This window comes from Danio rerio, chromosome 2 (genome assembly GCF_052040795.2).
Source record: "Danio rerio strain M-AB ecotype USA chromosome 2, GRCz13ab, whole genome shotgun sequence".
NCBI lineage: Eukaryota > Metazoa > Chordata > Actinopteri > Cypriniformes > Danionidae > Danio > Danio rerio.
Genome location: NC_141022.1, coordinates 31,417,688 through 31,437,827, shown reverse-complemented (window position 1 = coordinate 31,437,827; position 20,140 = coordinate 31,417,688). Strand labels below are relative to the sequence as shown.

Genomic DNA, 20,140 nt, shown 5'->3' with positions numbered 1-20,140 from the left:
AAAAATTCAGCATTTATCTGAAACAAATTTAACAGCATAAATGTGTCTGTAAAAAAACTGTGTAGTTTGAACGGGCTTGATGACACACTTCTGTGAAAGCCTGTTGGCTGTTATGTCTCCTGTCACTATTGATAAATATTGATGAAATCTTACTGTTGTCAGTCGAGACATTTAAAGTACTTTGTACTCGCCTTTTGAATTTTTGTCTCTTTTGTAGGCCGGTAAAAAATCCGTGTCATCTCTCAAGAGTCAAGACACATTCTTGCTTTTATTAATCTGAGAAGTGATGACTACATATCAGGGGCTGATGCAAGTAAGACACAGCATCTCTCTGGGTGGATAAAATAGCTGTATTCTAATTTCCGAATCATAAATCTGGTCTGTTTTTCCCACAAATGCACTTGTCATGACAGGTCCCTGCACCTGCATTGTGTGTAGTGTGTCGTCGTGTGCTGGTGCTGCTGATGACCTGTTTTTCTGAGCTGGTGCTCAGGAGGCTTCTCACCAGATGCAGCCCTGCAGTCCACCCTTTCTCACACCCTCACTATTGTAATTAACGTTGGAAAATGCAATTAAAAATGTAAGCACGGCTCATTTAACAAACAAACAAGTTCAAAATGATGCCATCTGTAATGTATATTTATTCAGAAGAGGACCTGAATGGAAACGATAGTGGACTGAAGGCTTCTAGAAAAGTTCCCGCTTGGATTGATGTTGTACAGTATAGCATACACTGTAAAAAAAACCCCCTAATTTTGCAGAAAAAATCTCTAAATTTTTTACAGTAATTTTTTGTCATTTCACATTATATTCAAAACTTAGTAAAATGACAAATAATCTCTCTAAATTAACCGTTTGACTTTAATTTTAGCTACTTTATTATTAAAGACAAATTACCGACAATTTTGTTTTTTATACAGGGAAATTACAGTATTATTTATACAGTATTTTTTCTGTTATTTTAAATTATATTCAAAAGTTCGTAAAAATTACAAACATTATCTGTAAATTAACAGCTTGACTGTTATTTTATGTACTATATAATTAATGACAAATTACAGCAATGTGTCTGTTTTATACAATAAAATTGACGTATTATTTACAGTGATTTTTCCTGTTTTTTTAAGTACATTTAAAATTACGTAAAATTAAAGTAATAAATTGTAATTACTTGCTCTGTAAAAAAATATATATATATATATATTAAAAAAAGGTCAAATGACTGGCAGCTACGGCTGCCAAACAAAAACCATAAAATTAAGGTAAAGTTTCTTTGTTGAAATAAAGTGCAAAAAATAATAAATCTACAGATATTTTAATTAAAATGTTTACAGAGAAACACTGTTATTTTAAAGACTTTTCCTAGATTATTACTATCAAATCCATTTAATAAAGTTACACACTAAGAGAGCTCACATACACCTGTTTCAGATTCCGCTGATTGCACACACATAGTCGGAGGATGGTTATGAACTGATTACATGCACTTTAAAAGCAGCACGGACGCACGCACCAATTGCATAGTCTTGTTATACTGCTACTGTGAACATTATAACGCGTTTCTCTTCTTTGGCCTTGCTTTGTTTGTTAATTGTTTACGCTGTTTGCTGCCAGGACTGATCATGTGCTTGTTAATTGACCATGACTCTGGATTCCCTGCATACATCTGTTTCCAGGTCGCCCCTGTGTTGACTTTTGCTTACCGGACCATCTCTGTGTAATAAACCTGCATTTGAATCTGCACTTCTTTGTCAGGGTCCCCTTCATGTTACAGTTTCATTTAAGATTTGGAACTAAATTATTTCATACAACTTAAACCTCTACATGTTTTAAAGTAATACTATTCAATAAAATGTAATGTTATAGTTGTGAGATTTTTAATCAGTTGTATCTCGTTTGATGTTTTTTCTAAACTTTTTTGATCCAAAATACAACTGTTAAATTACGACCAAGAGCATGTCTTGGCATTTTATTAAAGGTGTTTAATTGTAAAAAAAAATAAATAAATAACATTGTTTTCTCTTGAACTTTTAGTGCAGTCACTTTATTGATGGTGTTTGATCATAATAATCTAGGAAAAGTCTGTAAAATAACAGTGTTTCTCTGTAAAACTCTTATTGTGTAACTTTATTAAATGGATTTGATCATAATAATCTAGGAAAAGTCTGTAAAATAACAGTGTTTCTCTGTAAATATTTTAATGAAAATATCTGTAGATTTATTTTTTTTTGCACTTTATTTAAACAAAGAAATATTATCGTAATTTTATGGTTTTTGTTTGGCAGCCGTAGCTGCCAGTCAATTGACCTTTTTTTTTCAGATTTTTTTTTTTTTACAGTGTAGTACTAGATGACGTGAAAAAAAAAAATTCTGAATTGTTTTCAATCATTAAGATATTATTATCATTTGAAAAAATCAAACGTTTAATTAAACGTTTATTAAATAAATCTAATTCACTTATTTATGAAAATATCATTAAATCAAGCATGTCGCATGCTGCAAAAGTTCCAGAGTTCAACTCCAAGGATTTTTTTTACTGGCTTGATTGGGCCAGTGGTTCACATTCTTACTTGACCTGCCAAAATTTTCACTGGCCCCACCAAAAAAAAGCCAAATATTTTAAATAATGTGTAAAAAATCTAAACTTTAAATAATTGTCAATGTCAATAAATGTAAAATAAGCAAAATTTAAAGTGTCATGCAAAGAAAAAGAGCAGTATGGAAATTGTGCAGGTATTTTATTGCAGTTCTAAATTATTGAACAAAATGTGGCTGACTTGCCAAATGGGCAGCAAACTGCAAAAAAAATCACTTCATTTTTTTCGTTGTGTTGTCTGCTTATAGGATGTAAGAAACAAACTTTTTCTTTTAACCTCATAATTTGATATGGCCGCCATGTTGCTGTCTATTTACTGTTCTGGCTGTTACCAAGTTATGGGAAAATAATTATGTGCTCACAACATCCAATCAGATAAGAGAAACTGAAAAGCAGTTTTATGTTTATGACATCACAGAGATGGCGCCATTTAAAGGCTTAAAAGCACAAACTGATTCGATTGCGCCAGTAACAATCCTGGGTCACATTTTGTTTTGATGGTCCTTCTGTTGAATTTAAGTTACATTGCATCGACATGCCAACTAATTCTCAGTAGATTATAAGTAAACTGTTTGTTTGCGGTTAGGGTTAGTGTAAGTTGACATGAACTTGAAGGGGGAGGCATATGACACAATAACCATTGTTTCCTCATTGTTGCTTTTTCATAATCTTTGTGGAGGCTGAAATTGAAACTAAGTTTGACGGTCATGGCTACTATTAATTGTGGACTTGTAGCAAACTTGACTTACACTTTTCTTTGAAAAGTCGCTTCTTATGTCCACCATAAGCCTGATTGGACTAGTTTTGCACCATAAGCCTGAATGGAAAATTTCCTTGCTGTTTTGGTTCTGTGAACATCTAAACCTACCGTATACCCGCTCACTTGAGTAGAAAACGGGGATTTGTTTAACCCTTTCATCTACCTTAATGAGAGTCGATAGGGCATTATTTTGTTTCGGAAGCGATTAAATTATTGGTGGGGACATTTCAATAATTAAAGGATATTGGTGGGGGCCTGTCCCCTGCATCCATGCAACTGTAATGCTACGCCCTTGATTTATTTATTCATTTCTTTTTTTGGCTGTATATATTAAACACAGGGTGGCACGGTGGTACAGTGAGTAGCACTGTCGCCTCATTGCAAGAAGGTCGCTAGTCGAGCCCCTGCTGGTTCAGTTGACATTTCTGTGTGGAGTTTGCTTGTTCTCCCTGTGTTGGCGTGGGTTTCCTCCGGGTGCTCCGGTTTCCCCCACAAGTCCAAAGACATTGCTATAAGTGAATTGGGTGAGCTAAATTGTCCGTAAAATAAGGATGTAAAAATGTCACCAGAGTGGCTTTTTGGTTTCTTTTCTTGTGCATCCCTGCCACTAGATCTCCATCTGAAAGATGAAATATTTTTTTGGCATAGGGGGTAATATAGTCATTCAACTTCAAAATTTGTTATGCTGCATTATGTATTTGAATAATGATGGCTGGTTCCTTTACTTGAAAGCTCAGATCTGATTATCATAATTTGTTTAATGTTTACTGTATCATTATTATTCACACTTTAAAGTTTGCTTTGATTGTTCAGCATTTTCACATTGCACACACTTTGTAGCTTTTTATTTATCAAGTTTAAGAGTCTCCTTAACACTAATGTTTGTTTTATTATAAAGAGTTGAGATATTTTGTTTAAATATTTTTGTTTTTGACTATTAAAACTATTCGTCTTTGTAACGTTGGTAAATAAAATTAAAGTGGTTAAATAAATAAAAAATCTTAATATTCCTGTATTGTTCCTATGTATTGGTAAAAAAAACAATATTCAATAATTATCAATATCGAATGAAATTAAAAATAATGTCATGATAATTTTTTTTTGCAATATCGCCCAGCTCTAAAACATTTTTTACATATTGGTGTGAATTCTAATATAAGGTATTATTATCTTTGTTGCTGGTATGAGTGGGCCTCTAAACATGCTTTTCCTCAAGTTGGTTTATTGACATTGTTTAATGTTGGAAGGTTGTATTATTTTCTGTGGAGGGATATGAAGTCTGATATTGGATATCTACCGATATACCCCTTTTGCTCCCTCTAGTTGTGATGTGCGATCTAGATTAGATGATAATTGGTCCTCATTATGCGCCTGCAATTTAAACCATATCTACTTGCTTACAGGCTTTTATGGCCTCTGTTGTGGTTTAATGCTTATTGACTCGTGTTTAATATTGTATTGAATACACTGATCTGCCCTGATTATGTATGTGGGTGGTGAAGAATTATTGCTGATTGCTGGAGTTTAAAACAAGCCATTTTTAATAGCCTATGAAATTGCTACAGATTCAGATGACAGAGATGACAGAGAATGGAATGTAGTTTCATGAAAGATGATCTGTAGATGGCCCCTATTGAACCCTGTAATACTGAAAAAGTCTGTTTGCGACTCAACATTAATGACACCTAGATGTAAAGTTTTACTTTACTCAAAAATAAAAATGATTGATTTAATAACTTTCAAGACATTCTATGCTGAGGTTGGAGGATTGATTGAAATGAAATCACAAATGTGACTGAGCAAAGCTGTTATCATTACAAACAGAACATTTAAGTTCTTTTATTGATTCATTGCTATGGAATCATCTGACAGAAGGATTTATTTCAAACGTGACTAAAGTTATGAAGTGAGTTTGAAATAAAAGCATGTTAGTATGTGGGAAATTTTCACATGCAGCTTTTACCGTGGTAGGCACAGGACGTGAACATGACATCAAATCACCGTTGCACCCCAACATCGTGGGCTGTTACATTTTGTTTGGAAATAAAAAGGGGGTTGATGTCAGAACCCAATGTCAGGCCGACGTCAATATCCAGTGTCGGACAGATGTTGCATTTTGGTTACTTTCCAACACAACAGCAAAATATCAAGGTCTAATGATGTTACAGCTAGACGTTGTGTGGACATTACCAATATGATGCTTGTTAGACTTTGTATTCTAGTTTCTATACCTGACAAATAAATGTCCTTATTTGATGTCAATTTGATGTTGGTTTAAGATGTTGGCTCGATTTTGGATTTTGGGCACTTTCCAACACAACCTAAAATCAACAGAATATCTACGTCATTTTATGTTGTTATTAGACATGAAAATAATATTGTCCTTAGATGCTGGCGACCTAAATCTAACCTAAAATTAAATTCTTATGACATTGTGTGTCTGCTGGGACTACATAAAAAAAAATCTACACAAATACAATTACCTTGCTGTCATTAGGCCATTTTGCATAGCTTGTCAGTGAACTTTGGCTCTGTTTAGTAAATGCTGCTCCATCTGAACGGACATGCTGAAGGTTTATGGAACCAGCTTTATGGCCCGTTTCCACTCAGTGGTATGGTACGGTTCAGTACACTTTTATGGTGGTTTTCACAGTCAAAAGGTACCAAAAAGTGAACCGTACCATACCACTTTTTTGGGTACCTTTTCTAAAGGGTACCTAGCACAGTAAAAAGGTTACCAAAAGGCGGAGCAAGGCCTGCAGCTGAATGCTATTTAATTACAGAGAAAAGTCACTAGCTCTTTCACAAGCCAGGAGTATAAAAACAAAGTTTTTTTATAACTTCATTTTTTAAATACACAGCCGAGACATTAACCGTAATAATAGTTACATATAATAACAAACCTTGGTCGTCCCGAGCTCAAACAAACCTCATCGTCGTCTTGATGAACAGCCACAAAGCCAAGAAGAATAGCAGAATCCACTATGTGCCCTGTTGTTTATAATGCCGTCTAAATCAAGAGCAACTTCACTTTCGAGAGAGCTGGTGTGCGCATCTATATTCGAAATAACAAACTTCTCGAGCTGAAGATAATATCATGCGCATGATTATTAAAATGCTTCTGACATCTGATCCTTTTAGAAAAGGAGAAGCCTGAAAAAACGAAGGAACAAAAGATTCTTTCAGCAACCTAAAACATGAACAAACTGCCATTTTTCACTATTATCATCACCTTCTGGACTATTATAAACTCGTAATGACGGAATTACTCTCTAACAGAGGTTACATGTGCTGGTGAAGATTAAACATACAGATGAGAGGTTTGCACTGACTGTGGGCTATATGTTGCCTGTTGTTTTGGTAACAAATTGGAGACTGTAATCATCTGTATGTGTTCATATATGTAGCATTTATTTATTTTGTATAACTGCAGATGTTACAGTAGGCTCATTGATCTGCAGTTATTAACAAATCATGTTCATAGAACAGTTAATTAACAGTTAAAGTAATAAACATTCATACACAAGTATTTATGTGTATAAAGCATCTGTTTTGTGAGAAGTGCTTCTCATGTGATACCTGAACGACCCGTACAGCTTTACTTTGACATTTCCTTGAGCGACTGGTATTGGTACCTTTTTGGCAGTGAAAACGCTAGCCTGATAAAGGTGACCCATAACAAACTGTACCATACCACTCAGTGGAAACAGGCCATTAGTGACAAAATGTGTATTATAATTGTCTTTAATTACCCTGCCCTCCTATATTAAATTTTTCTTTCAGTTGAATTCAATGAGTTATTTAAAATAATGTCGTGGCTATTTTAAGCTCTTGTAACTATCATACATGACAGTTTTTTGATTCGTTGCAGGAGACCTCTTTTGCAACCCCCCGGGAGCCTCATAAGGCACTTTTTATTATGAATGGATGTGGTTTGTTGGGCTTGTTTTGGACTGTTGAAAAAAAAAAATATATATATATACAGATTAAAAGAGGAGCCAGGACATTTAAGAAAAAATCATTCTAATTAAATTCAACTGGAAGAAGAAATCTTCCTCAAGGATGCTTTGAGGATGAGTAAATCATAGGCTAATTTTCATTTTTGGGGTGAACTAACCCTTTAACAGCCCTTGCCTTCGTCTGAGCTAGAAAATAAGTGCGAAATCAAAACTGAGCCCCCTTCAGCAGCCAAGATCAATAATGAACTGCTCTGTGCCCTACCTTCTCCACATCCTCTGGGATTTGACTTCAGGATGCTTTTCTCAGAGAAATGAGCTTGTGAATGGCGATCAGATGAACATCAGGGTACCGACAGGAAAGATAAATCTTACTCATTTAATGAATTTGTTTCTTATCGCCTCACTTTTGTCAGGTCATCTGTTGACTCGGCAGAAATTGAGAAGAACTGTAAACGCTGCTCTTTTGTGCCCCAAGTGGATGTTGTTTATATGCTCACTCTTGGTGCGTGTTTGCATCGAAACGCTCTGTTTTGTTTGGCTGAAAGGTGGTGACAAGGGAATGATCCTTCTAATGCCACAAACACAAGCAAGGCCTGGCGCAGGTTGCCCACCTTGAATGAATATTTAACATTGCGTGCTGTGAGAGACCTGACTGCCACCTCCTGCATTATTTACCACATTCTGGCTTGTCTGTAATGCTCAGGCGGTGTGTGGTGTTCTCCCTCACTAGTTCACTGCTTAATGTGACCAGAAAACACTAACACAAAACCGCAAGGATCATTCGCAACATGTGTAGAATGTAGCAGCGTTTCTCTTCTTATCCAGCTTAAATTTTAACACCATTTAATCTCCAGTATGAGTTGTTTTTAGAGCTGCAGCTTTGAAAATAAGTCCGGAGATTTATAGAAAGGACGTTTATAAATGACCATCTTTGTGTCAGTTTTGAAAGCTCAGGTCTTTTCTTGGCTGCAGTGGATTGGGATGGAGACTTTTCAGATGTTTCTCTTGAGAATAGGATGTCAGTAATGTTGTGCATTGTCATTTTTTAAGCCAAATGTGAAATTTCTATACAAATTTAAATTTCTGTCATCAAATATTATTTAAGCTTATAAGATCCTCGAGTCCTGGGTTCCCTCCTGTTGCAAGGCGAGAGGGGAGTTTGAGCTCAGGTAGATCTCGATGACTCCCCCTCCTGCTTATTGTAGCGAAGTGTCAGATATGGATGCTGAGAAGGTGTACTCAGAGTTTGGCTAAATTATTTTAGATAAATTGTTTAGGGTGCTTGTTTTTGAACTGTGGTAGGAAACCGGAGGACCCGGGAAAAACCCATACGATCACGGGGAGAACGAGCAAAACTCCGACAGAAATGTTGTCTGGTTTGGAAGAGAATTAAATAAGGGGCATTCTTGCTGTGAGGCAACAGCGCTAATCACTGGCCACCGTGTCGCCCGTTTGAAAGGAGGGAAAGCAGGGTTGCGTGGGGGGGTTTCTTCAAGACGAAGATATTGAGATAAGAAAAGTCTGGTTATTTATAGTGAGTTAAGGATCGTCTGACAGGATAATTAGTCATTAGCTAAAGTTGGAACAGCTGTGAACAATCATAAGCACGTGATCCTCTTGAAATTTGTTTATAAATAAACTTCACTTATTGTTTCTGATGTTTTCGCCCGCCTGTCTTGACCATTCGTCGGTTTTTGGCCACATATTTTTTGATTATCAGTATGTAAAAATCTAAAATTTAATCAAGATGTTAAATTAAACATTATGCAAAAACAAAATAAATTAAAAATATAAATTTTATGGTCTTTAGTTCATGTCTGTTACCTTTGAAGACACCTATATACCGATAGATTGACCGGTGTCTTCATGTGATCTTTAAAACAGTCGCTACAGTGTGTGTGTGTGTGTGTGTGTGTGTGTGTGTGTGTGTGTGTGTATGTGTGTATGTGTGTATGTGTGTGTGTGTGAAGATTGAGCATCAGGATGTTTCTCTCTGCCCAGCTCTCTCCATGGCCCATCACTCCTCATTTGATCTGTTACTTGAAATCAAGTGAAAAATATCAGTACGCTCACTCCATTAAGCTCTCTCCACATCAAAGGTGTGACGCCTGTGTGTGTGTGTGCGTGTGTGTGTGTATGAAAGAAAGAGAAAAAGATATAAATACAACCTGAAAAGTGTTCATATTTTAAACGATTACACCCACCAAGATGCAGAATAATGACCCTATGTGAGTAAATTTCTTTGTTCTTTTTAATTCTTTTTCTATAACAATAACAAAAGATAAATGTAATTGCAGAGCAACACAGAGAGAATGCAGAGGCATAAATGCTCAAAACTATGTTAGCTACATGCAAGGTATGCATCCTGTGGTAAAGCGATGACTTCCCTGCTGGCACAGGACTTCCCTGCAGGTCAACATGACGTCAGATTGACATTTTACCCCAACGTCATGGGGAGATTGCATCTTTTCATATAAAAATCAAGTTGATGTCAGAACCCAATGCCAGGTTGGTGTCATTGTTCAACGTCCAACCTAAAATCAACCAAATATTCATTGTCTAATGATGCTACAGCTTGATGTTGTGTTACTACTATGACGTTTAACAGACGTTTGATTTTGGTTGCCATGACTGACGAATAAATGTCACTATTTGACGTCAATATAATGGAAAGGTGACTTTGACAAGCAATTTTAAGCTTTACTGAACTGTACAAATAATACAGAAAGTACCTCTAACTCAGCTGGGATGTTTGGTTTTAGCCTTTTTTTGTTCTAAATGATGTCACACAAAGTGATTACAGTATTTGCTTGAAGTATAGTAGGCCATTAAAAGACTCTGAGGTGCTAAGTTCTTCCACTTCAGTTACTCTTGGATTGCAAGACCCACTGTAAGTCAGGAAGAATGGACGGATTGTCATAAGCAAGCTAGCACCGTAACCCCATCCAATTAGACATAGCTCAGTTGCAGAAATACTAAACCATCTCTTGCCCTCTGCCCATGCATTTCCTTTAACTAACATTTACTAACAAACCATATCTATTAGTTTGATTCCTAGTGGGCAAAGAAGCTGGAGAGACATTTAATGAGCTTCACTGCCTTAGTAATTTGATTCCCTTAATTTAAAACATGAGCCTTCAGGGGGTCCTCCAATTATTGTTGGAACTGAGAAATATATGTAAAAACTGTATCTCTGTTGAACAAAAGTGAAGCACTAAGCTATTGTGAATGAATGGTACTTTACTGTTCAAAAGTTATGAGCTGGTAATATTATAAAAAAATACTTAATTTGCAAAGAATGTTATATTAAATTGATCAAAAGTGAAAATTTAGACAAGCATTTTGTTACAAAGGATTTCAAATGTGTTCTGTTTATTTGAACGATTTGTTTATCAAGGATTGATTTTTACAAAAATATTGAGCAACAAAACTGATTTCAACTTGCAAGTTGCAAGAGCTGCGTACAAAAGGCTGTTCAGCTATTCAAATCTACATTTGCTGACAGACAGTTTGAGCTACTTATCGGAATTATGAGAGATGTCGACTCGACTCTTTAATTGGATGAACATTTTTTTAGTTTTATGCCTTACCCTAAATAAAAAAATACATATGAATACATTTAGATAATTTACTTTGATCATTACTATTGGAATGTGAAGAGACTTTCAACCAGAACAACAAACATGTTTCTGAAGACAATCACCTACTGCACCTTTAATTAGTGAATGTTTGTTGAGGTTGTGTGTTTTGTATTCTTAATGGAGGGAAAGTGAACTTTAGTATGTGAGCAGAGCAATTCCAGCATTATAGATGTGACATTTGTAGTAAAATCTTAACACATAAATTTACAGAGAAGGAATATGAATACTTTAACATAATATCTGATTATATTTTTAAAACAACTAACCACAGAGTTATGGGATTAAAAAAATATCAATCTGGAAACTTTTTTTTTTTATAATTTAAATGAGGAAAATAAACGTGTTATGGGTGTGAGGAAAAAAGTCTGCGAGTTTACAGTGTGCAACATTGTAGAAATTCTGTGAATTAAACTGCACAACCCAAAAGAAATAATGCTAATCAAAAGGATAAGAGAGTCGGCTCACTATAGAACAAAAATTATTGATTTTATTTTATTTTACTTTTTTGCATTTATGAAGAAAGGCTTCGTTATGGATGTGACGGATGTAAATTGGCACGTGTGTGACTTTGGTAAATCCAATATAATTGTTTGAAAACATCGACAGGGACATTTTTGAGTAGTTTTACAGTACTTTAAAATACAAGCCTGCACAAAAACAAAAAAATGTAGAAAGTGTTTCATTATTTTGGTAAAAACATTTGCATAGAATCGCTCATGTTCTATGAAAAGAATAAGTGTGTGAGGGAGTAGGGATAGATTCTTGTTGGTTGACTGACAGATGGAACGCTGAATATCTGACATATATAGTTTTTGTACAATTGTGTAATATAGTTTATGTTAAGCAATCCACGTACAAACAAAATAACTCCATAAAGACCAACCTGTCTAGTAGAACACCAGGTGTAAGCCTGTATTTAAGCTAGTGTACTGCAGACATGTAAGCTGTTAATGTAAAATGTTAATAAAACATTAAAGTACCCTGGTAGCATATTTGCCTTTCCATTTTGCAGTACTGAAATAATGTTTCTCAGCATGTGTTAGTTTAAATATCAAAACACAGTTACTAGCACAACATGATGTAAAGCAGCAGAAACAGAGTAATAATCTGAAGATGCCGAAAGAGAGACTTGGTGGACATCATACAATTACTGTTTCCATGGCAATAGACATCGACTTGATGACATTGCAGCTTGTTCTCCATTACCTGCGTTATTCTGTTTTGCCAAAACAAACTGTGCTTGTTTGCTTACTTGTTAATATATGTGTGTGTAAGCAATAACATTTCTGAGAGCCTGCTGTCTGTAGCTGTTTAACTAGACAGACGGAAATATAATAATATGTAATATATGCATATGTTTTCAATATTTCGGCTTAGTCTCTTTATTAATTTGGGGTCACCACAGCGGAAAGAAACGATAACTTATCCAGCATATGTTTTACACAGCGCTCGCCCTTCCAGCTGTAACCCATCTCTGGCGTACACTCATATACTCTCACATTCACACACATACACTACGGACAATTTAGCTTACCCAATTCACCTATAGTGCATGTCTTTGGACTTGAAACCGGAGAACACAGAGGAAACGTGAACACTGGGAGAATTTGCAAAGTCTGTCGGGGCTTGAACCAGCGACCTTCTTGCCGAGGCAACAGTGCTAACCCCTGAACTACCGTGTCGCCCTTGCATTTTTGTATCTTTTCTCAATTTGTTATTGTGTTAGATAATTAGATTTAGTTGCATTTAACTTTAAAATTCACAAAACTGTCAGTCTGGAGTCTTTAAATATTGAACAGAATAGACCATTTTCAGTGATGTAAAGAAAAACAATGGTGCCAACGTATTTCCTGCTTTACATTTGTAACTTCTATAGCTTTCGAGAATCCAGAAAGAGCCACATATTGATAAATAATGTTATGATAGCTGTTTTAACATCAACTTATGATTGAATTGCCTCTTGTTACAGATATGAAATAGTCTGATAATAAGCAGGAAATGTTCCTGAGTCAATGACATGACAACATTGAAATTGTCTATATACAGAAAGAAAAGTTATTACCCACCTGAAGTCAGTTTTTGGTGGACGTTTTCTGTATTTGTAATTTTATTATTTAGATTTAGCTGCATTTACCTATAAATTCTTTAAATTAAAGACAAAAAAAGTCTTACAGTTTTAGATTCATTTTCTTAATCTGATATTCTATTTGGTTTGGAAAATAGTGTTAAATATCAATGTTGTTTTTGTTATTGAAAATTTTCCATTTTTGAAAGTGAATATTTTTATCAATTTCTCAGTGAATATGGGTAATATATTTTAGTGCATTTGATCAAAACAGATTTATTAAACAGATATATTTATTAAAATTATATTTTAGTCACCAGACATTTTTAGAAATAAAAAGATAGTACAATTAAATTATTGCAAAAAAAGTTCAAACTACATAGTTTTAGAAAATCTTGCACATTTTTTGTTTCTCTTCATTTTTGCTCTTTTTAAAAACATTATTTAATATTTTTCCTTTACTGGCTACTAATTTTTGACCCGTTATTGTCACTGTCAGCCTGTGCAGATCTCGACTAAAGAACTACAAATCTGCCACTTTGAAGAACTGCATATCCAGTCATGCACCACTTACACGCACCTGTTTCTCATAACGACGCGTTTCCTTCACTTTGTCTTTCCATGTTTGACCCTTGAAAAATAAATATATAAATAGAAATAGAAAACTCTGCGGTGCAGTAGGTAGTGCTGTCGCCTCACTGCAAAAAGGTCGCTGGTTCAAGCCTCGATTGTGTCAATTGGCATTTCTGTGTGGAGTTTGCATGTTCACCCCGTGTTTGCGTGGGTTTCCTCCGGGTGCTCCGGTTTCCCACACCAAAGACATGTGGTACAGATAAATTGTGTATGCTAAAATTGAAATTCCAGAAATTTCAGTATCAAAACACAACTAGTAGGCAGGTCACAAGTCACAATAAAACAGGAAATTGTTAGCTTATCAAAAGACTCAATCCAGAACATATGAAGCAGTTTTGCGTCTCTCAAATCACCCATCCTTTTAAGCACAAGGAGAGCATTTCCATTTCATTTGAGTGTGTTGCTCTGAAATGGAGAGCTCTTAAATATATTCCCCACACCTCTTCAATCTGCTCTGCTTAAAGGATGCCTGCTGTTATAGTCTGGTTGCCACATAGTTGGACAAGTCAAGTTTCTCCCTCAAGCAGTGAAAGCATGCTGGAGTTCATCACGGCACTGATTAAACGGGTCAAAGCTCTGATTATTACGAATTTCACTCCCAATCCACAGAAAATCGCTTCGACCCCTCCGCATATCCTTAATTGCTCTCTAGGTTTTGATTATACGTTTAGCGTCTGATATGGGTCATTTGAGATGTTGTGTCTGAGGTGGATTTTGTGCTCTTTGGAGTGTGAAGTTAATCTATATATTCAGGTTATATGTGTATAATCTGCTTGTAGACTTGCATACCATTAAAACAATTGGACATGGGAAATGGCTTGAGGAAACAACTAGGGGTCATAAAAGAAGGGATGAAAAGAGAGTGGTAAAAGAGCCTGAGGTGTCTCAGGAAACAGATGTCAGAGGTGGAATTTGGGGTTAGGGGAGGGATCTTGTGTAATGTATGGAGAACAAAGGAAAATAATTGTTGTCAAAGTGTATTTAAACAGGCCAGGAGATTAGGGAGGCAGAATTTTTCAGACAGAGATGCTACTGGGGGTCTCCTGAAAGTTCTCCTTTGTTGTCGACAATAAAGTATATTCTTTTGATATTCATAACCTCCAGACTGAGTTTGATTGAGTAAGAGAAAAACCAAGAAAACCACCACATTTGGCGTTCCTCTGGGTGGGCTGGAAAGGAGCAGGACTGGTGTTGCTGTGCATGCTGGACTGGAGAGAAAACACAAATATGTGGCCACAATAAAAAACGGTAAGCGATTTTATGCTTATTAGTTTGTGTTTTTTCTGCCAGGACCTGCTTGTACAGGTAAATACACTTGAACTGTTTCTCCAGCTTTAAAGAATTAAAAGTAAATGTAAAAAAGATATTAAAGAAAAAAGGGGTTTTGAATGACAGAAGAAAAAGAATTTGCATGCAAATGATCTGTGTTTTCCTAAGAGGGCCTTGATGGATAGGATAAACATTAACTAGTAACTGTTACTCAGATTTGGGAAATTATTAATGATATAAGATATGCATAGAGCATTTATAGGTTTTAAGAGAGAGTCTTCAATGTGTGGTGACAGTTAAGAGATTAAAGCAGAGTAAGGTATGTAAATGATCTGTGTTTTCCTAAGTGGGCCTTGATGGATAGGATAAACATTAACTAGTAACTGTTACCCAGATTTGGGAAATTATTAATGATGTAAGATATGCATAGAGCATTTATAAGTTTTAAGAGAGAGTCCTTAATGTGTGGTAACAGTTAAGAGATTAAAGCAGATTAAAGTAGAGAGATGCGCGCTAAGACCTACGATACCGCTTTGTTAAATGAGATAAACAAAGGGCTGCATGGGTAGGCAAGAAAGCCTGTGGTTACCGCTCTAAGGTTAGAGGGCTGCTCGGACAGGTCACTCAAGAGGAGTGTAGTGAAGAGTATTTATTTAATTGGAGTGTTTGTGTATTTGTTGCTTCAGATTGTGGCAAAATAGTCCACATTGGTGTGCAGAGAAGACTGCCTTCCTCCTCCTTGAATGAAAGGAGGATGGGGGGATGCAGCTCCTGTTACACTGAGTGGAGGAGAGGAGTGAATGAGAAGAGGAAAAGTAATAAGATTAGAAGTGTGAATGTGTTTAAAAGTATGTTTTCAATAAGGAGTAGGTTAAAATAATGATTATAGTAGATTATATAAAAGGAGGGCTGCATATTTGTGGTGTGAATTAAAGAGCAAGAAGAAAAGTAATTGATGCAGTTTAAGAGAAGAGTTATATGATATAAAGAGAGGAGTCTCCTAAATTAAAACTAATGGAACATGTTGCATTTGAAAGACACAGAGTAAAAGGCAGAATAATATAATAGTTAAACATTTTTCTGAAATTATCTTTGTGTTTTAAGTTTGAATATGTTAAAAAAGAACAATAGGCAGAGTGGACTTAAATTCTTGACATAGCAATGAGTGAAAGACAGTCTGCTCCAGGATGGGGGTAAGAGAGAGATTTATGGTGTCCATGTGTGAACAATAGATTGCCTATTTACAGCACTAGGAAAACAGAGAAGAGGAGAGTTAATGAGAGGAGATCAAACTATAGATAAAATAATGACATAGACTTTAACATAATTTGGATAGAATATAAGTTATTAATGAATAGACAAATTATAAAGTAGTATAGTAAGATAAATGAACTGAGAAAGTACTAATAATAGAGTTATATTATATAGAAAAGAGTTTGAAACTTTACTAATGAAAAAGAATAAATGAAGCCATAGTGATCAATATATATAGAGATAAAGGAAGTATAGAGTAAAAGAATGTATTAATAAACAAATAGATTTACTAAATAAGTATGAATAAAAAACATATAAGTTAGTTCTTTGATTGAGAATAAGAAAGAAAAAGAAAACTTGAAAAATTAATATTGATTAACTGAAGATTTAATTAGAAAATGTGTAAGCTGTAAAATGTATAAGAAATGTATAAGAAAACCTAAGAGCTAAAAGCTCAAATTACGGAAAGGAAAAATAATAAAATAGAAATAGAAAAAATAAGTCCACTGTTTCAAGGATAAAAATAGACGTAATATGCTTACAATATAGGCACATTGAACAGATAAGATAAAAAGTAAAAAGCAGTAACAATTTGAAGAAATAATTGACTTTAGAGAATTTGTTTGTATTTAAGGGCAATACAAATGTTTGTTTCATCTTTCTCAAAGTCAGCTACATAAGATCTAAGCCATCATCTATTTGTAGTAAAGTAAAGTGATTTAGATGAAAATCATAGGAGCTAGGTAAATGTTAAAGAATGCGTTAGAATGAGTTGAAAAATAAATGTTAAAGTTTATGCATTAAGAAGCTAAATTGATAAGTATGCATTGCACTTCCAAAAATGAAAAATGTTTTTAGTAAATAAATATGTGAGTTTAATTAATATGAACCCTGAGCTATAGCAGTAATGATTTTTAACAGTTATTCCAGATATTGGGCCACCATGTAGTATTGTTGAATTAAATCAGGTATGGAAAAACAGATATGGAAATAAAAAATGCAATACTAAAATATGTGACAGAGAAAATAAAAGATAAGATAATGACAAATGGCAAACAGAAGAAACATTTGATGCAAGCAGTGAGAAAATAAAAACTGAGTATGGAAAATGTTAGGGAAATTAAAATATGATGTAAAAATGACCGGTTAGTAGAGAAACAATAGCATAGATGAGGAGAAATGTAAAATAAAGCATAATCCAAAGCTAAAGAAATTAATTAGAAGAACAATAAAGAAATTGAAAATTAAACATATTTACATATGATAAAATGATTAGAGAAAAATAAACTGTTAAAACATAAAGAGGAGAAAATAGATGAGAGGAGTCTTCATTTGATGGAAAAAAAAATGGGAAAGAAGGAAAGACTTTTATGAGCTAAATTCCATATATTAATTAAGAGGACATAGGGATGGACTTTGGGGGACTGTGGTCTTTTACCTACTAGACATCTCTGAGTGCACTGGCAAATGGAAAAGGTGTTTGAAAAACACAATGGACAAACTGTTGGCTGTGGACATTTGTGAAAGCAGTGAGGCAGGCACTGCATGCCCAGGAATTACTGAGGACTGGAAAGGCTACTTATGTTCAGAGACACTAAAAAGAGGCAAACAAGCTAATGATGAACTGATCAAAGAGAAAAAGCGCTCCACCAGAACTTTACAACAGCTCAATGAAAGAGAGAGGGGGAAGCTGTGGCCCTGGACACCACTGAAAAAACTGCACCAATCTATGAACCAGTTGTCTTCTCAGCGTGTGAGGAGGGGGAGTCTGGCAGTCCATCTCAAAGCAGTCGACCTATAGTCCAAATTGAGTACAATGTGACCACTCAGAGGGCAAAATAAGAGCAAAAGTGTAGCTACCCATTCTTGTATCAAATCAGACTCCTGTCAATTTGATAAAAAGAAAAGTATCATGTAAAGTGGAAGAAAAGTCTTAGATGATAATGTACAATGAAACTTTAAATGTGTTATGTTGAAATGATAAATTATGAAGAATGTTAGATTATTTTGGTTCATTTTCATAGGTTAACTCATAGAGATTATTGAACATAGGAGGATAAATTATAATGCATGGTGGTGATAAAAAAAGATAATAAAAGACAGTTTTTGATAACTGAAAAAAAAAAATAATAATTAGGGTTAGAAGTTGGAGTTAAGTATTTAGGTTAAAATTAGGGAAAACTTATTTTGAGTAAACTAAACCAAGATTTGAGAGAAAAAATTATGTCAGAGATTAAGACAGAAAAGTGATTTATACTTGAAGAGAATGAAAAAAAAAAAAAAAAAGTTAAATGAATTCACAATTCTGAATAGGTCAAAAAGTAACAATTCTAAATGTACTAAAAGAATATTTGAAAGAGAAAAGTGTTTAAAAACAGAAAATAGGTTGTTTTACATATGTGAAGAAATAATTAAAAGCAAAAAGGATTAAGGACTAAAGATGAATAATCAGATCAGATAGAGAGGAACCTTTAAAGACATCCAGTGATTTTTCAGTCAACTTGTAGAAAATTACAACAAAAAATGTATGTACAAACAGAGTGATGTGAAAGCAGGAAGGAATTGGAGCTGAAAATGCTGAAAAGCAAAAAATGGTAATAATATACAATTATTAAGGGTAGGTGTCAAATTTTAATAATGATTAACAGTTCAGGACATTAAGGGAAAACAAAATTAGCCAGCATAGGAAGGATTAATTCAAATTAAATCAGATGAAGGTCTGCTATGCTGGAATAGGCATCATTGAAACTTTTGAGAACATAGTAATATTAGAAACATTTAGATATGTTATGGCATTTCTAATTAAAGTCAATTTCAATTCGGTTGTGATTGTATAGGTGACGAATAAAATGGATTCTATTTGAATTTGATTTGAATTTAAATTTTGATTATGGCATTAGTCAAAACAGACAAAAGTAGATGTTGTAAAGTTTATGATTTAAGAAAAGTCAGTGATAGAGAATTTCTTAGCAGAGATTCCTAATACGCACTGTACTTAAATTTGTTAGTTTGGATGCCAAATATGTTAAAGTAATTGATTTCTGTTCAGTTAATTATCAGAGGAGGGTAGACACTTGGTTACACTTAAAGTAAAAAAGACGTGTAGAATTTAGTTATCTGCAGGTACATCTAGTTCAAGCTAAGTAAAAGACATAAATAAATTTTTTTAGGGATGATTGGTTTAGTGTTAACAAGATTCTGTATTTATTCTAGATGCAATAATAATTGTTAAGATGATAAATAAGAAATTGATTTTACATTAAAGAAAATAGGGTAGCAGGTCTAACAATAGTATAGAGTCACAACCTTAATTAGATTATAGTACAAATAAACAACGTACTAGTCTTTATATACATGTGTAGCATCAAAGGGAAGCAAAAAAGATAGGTATGATTTTTGTAATACAAAGTACAGATTGTTGAGGCAACAGCATTTTAATAGATTGGCATTTGAGATGTACATGGTTTGAATCAAGGGTGAAGTGGTAAAGAAAATTGAGCACCAAGGAAAATGATCGCCTTTTTGAATGCAGTGATTAGTGAATTGTTGTCCACATGTGACATTTGTGCAAAGTAGAATGTGAGTAAAAGATCAGCAATAGGCCTAAGGGGATATTCAAGAATTTGATTGTGGGTGTTGTGATATAATAAAACTAGCTTAGGGCAAGAGATACAAACTTTTGGAAATAACAGTTGTGGTAGATGAGTGAAGGTAATTCCATTAGCAGAGCAGGGAAGAAGGAACAGTTATTACATTTAAGACAAGAGAAGTCTAAGATTTGCAATACCTTCAGAAATAAGTTTAATGTGTCTGCATTTAAAAATAAATTAGAGTAATGAAAGTCAATTAAAGTGAATAAAGGTAATTAAGTAGATAAATAAGTGGATATGTGATTCAGTGAATAGATAAATAAATGTATTGATAAAGTATTGGAAATTGGAAAGAAAATTGAGCAATTACACA

At 34.4% G+C, this 20,140-nt stretch overlaps 1 protein-coding gene and 1 long non-coding RNA gene across 4 annotated transcripts in view; both read left to right on the top strand.

The window, feature by feature from the left end:
- xkr4 (XK related 4) overlaps window positions 1–20,140 on the top strand; it is a 109,807-nt gene that overhangs the window by 13,649 nt on the left and 76,018 nt on the right.
- On the top strand, window positions 218–5,007 carry LOC147837112 (uncharacterized). Its single transcript, XR_015478537.1, has 3 exons — window positions 218–313; window positions 414–735; window positions 2,344–5,007. It is a non-coding gene; the product is annotated as an uncharacterized LOC147837112 (long non-coding RNA).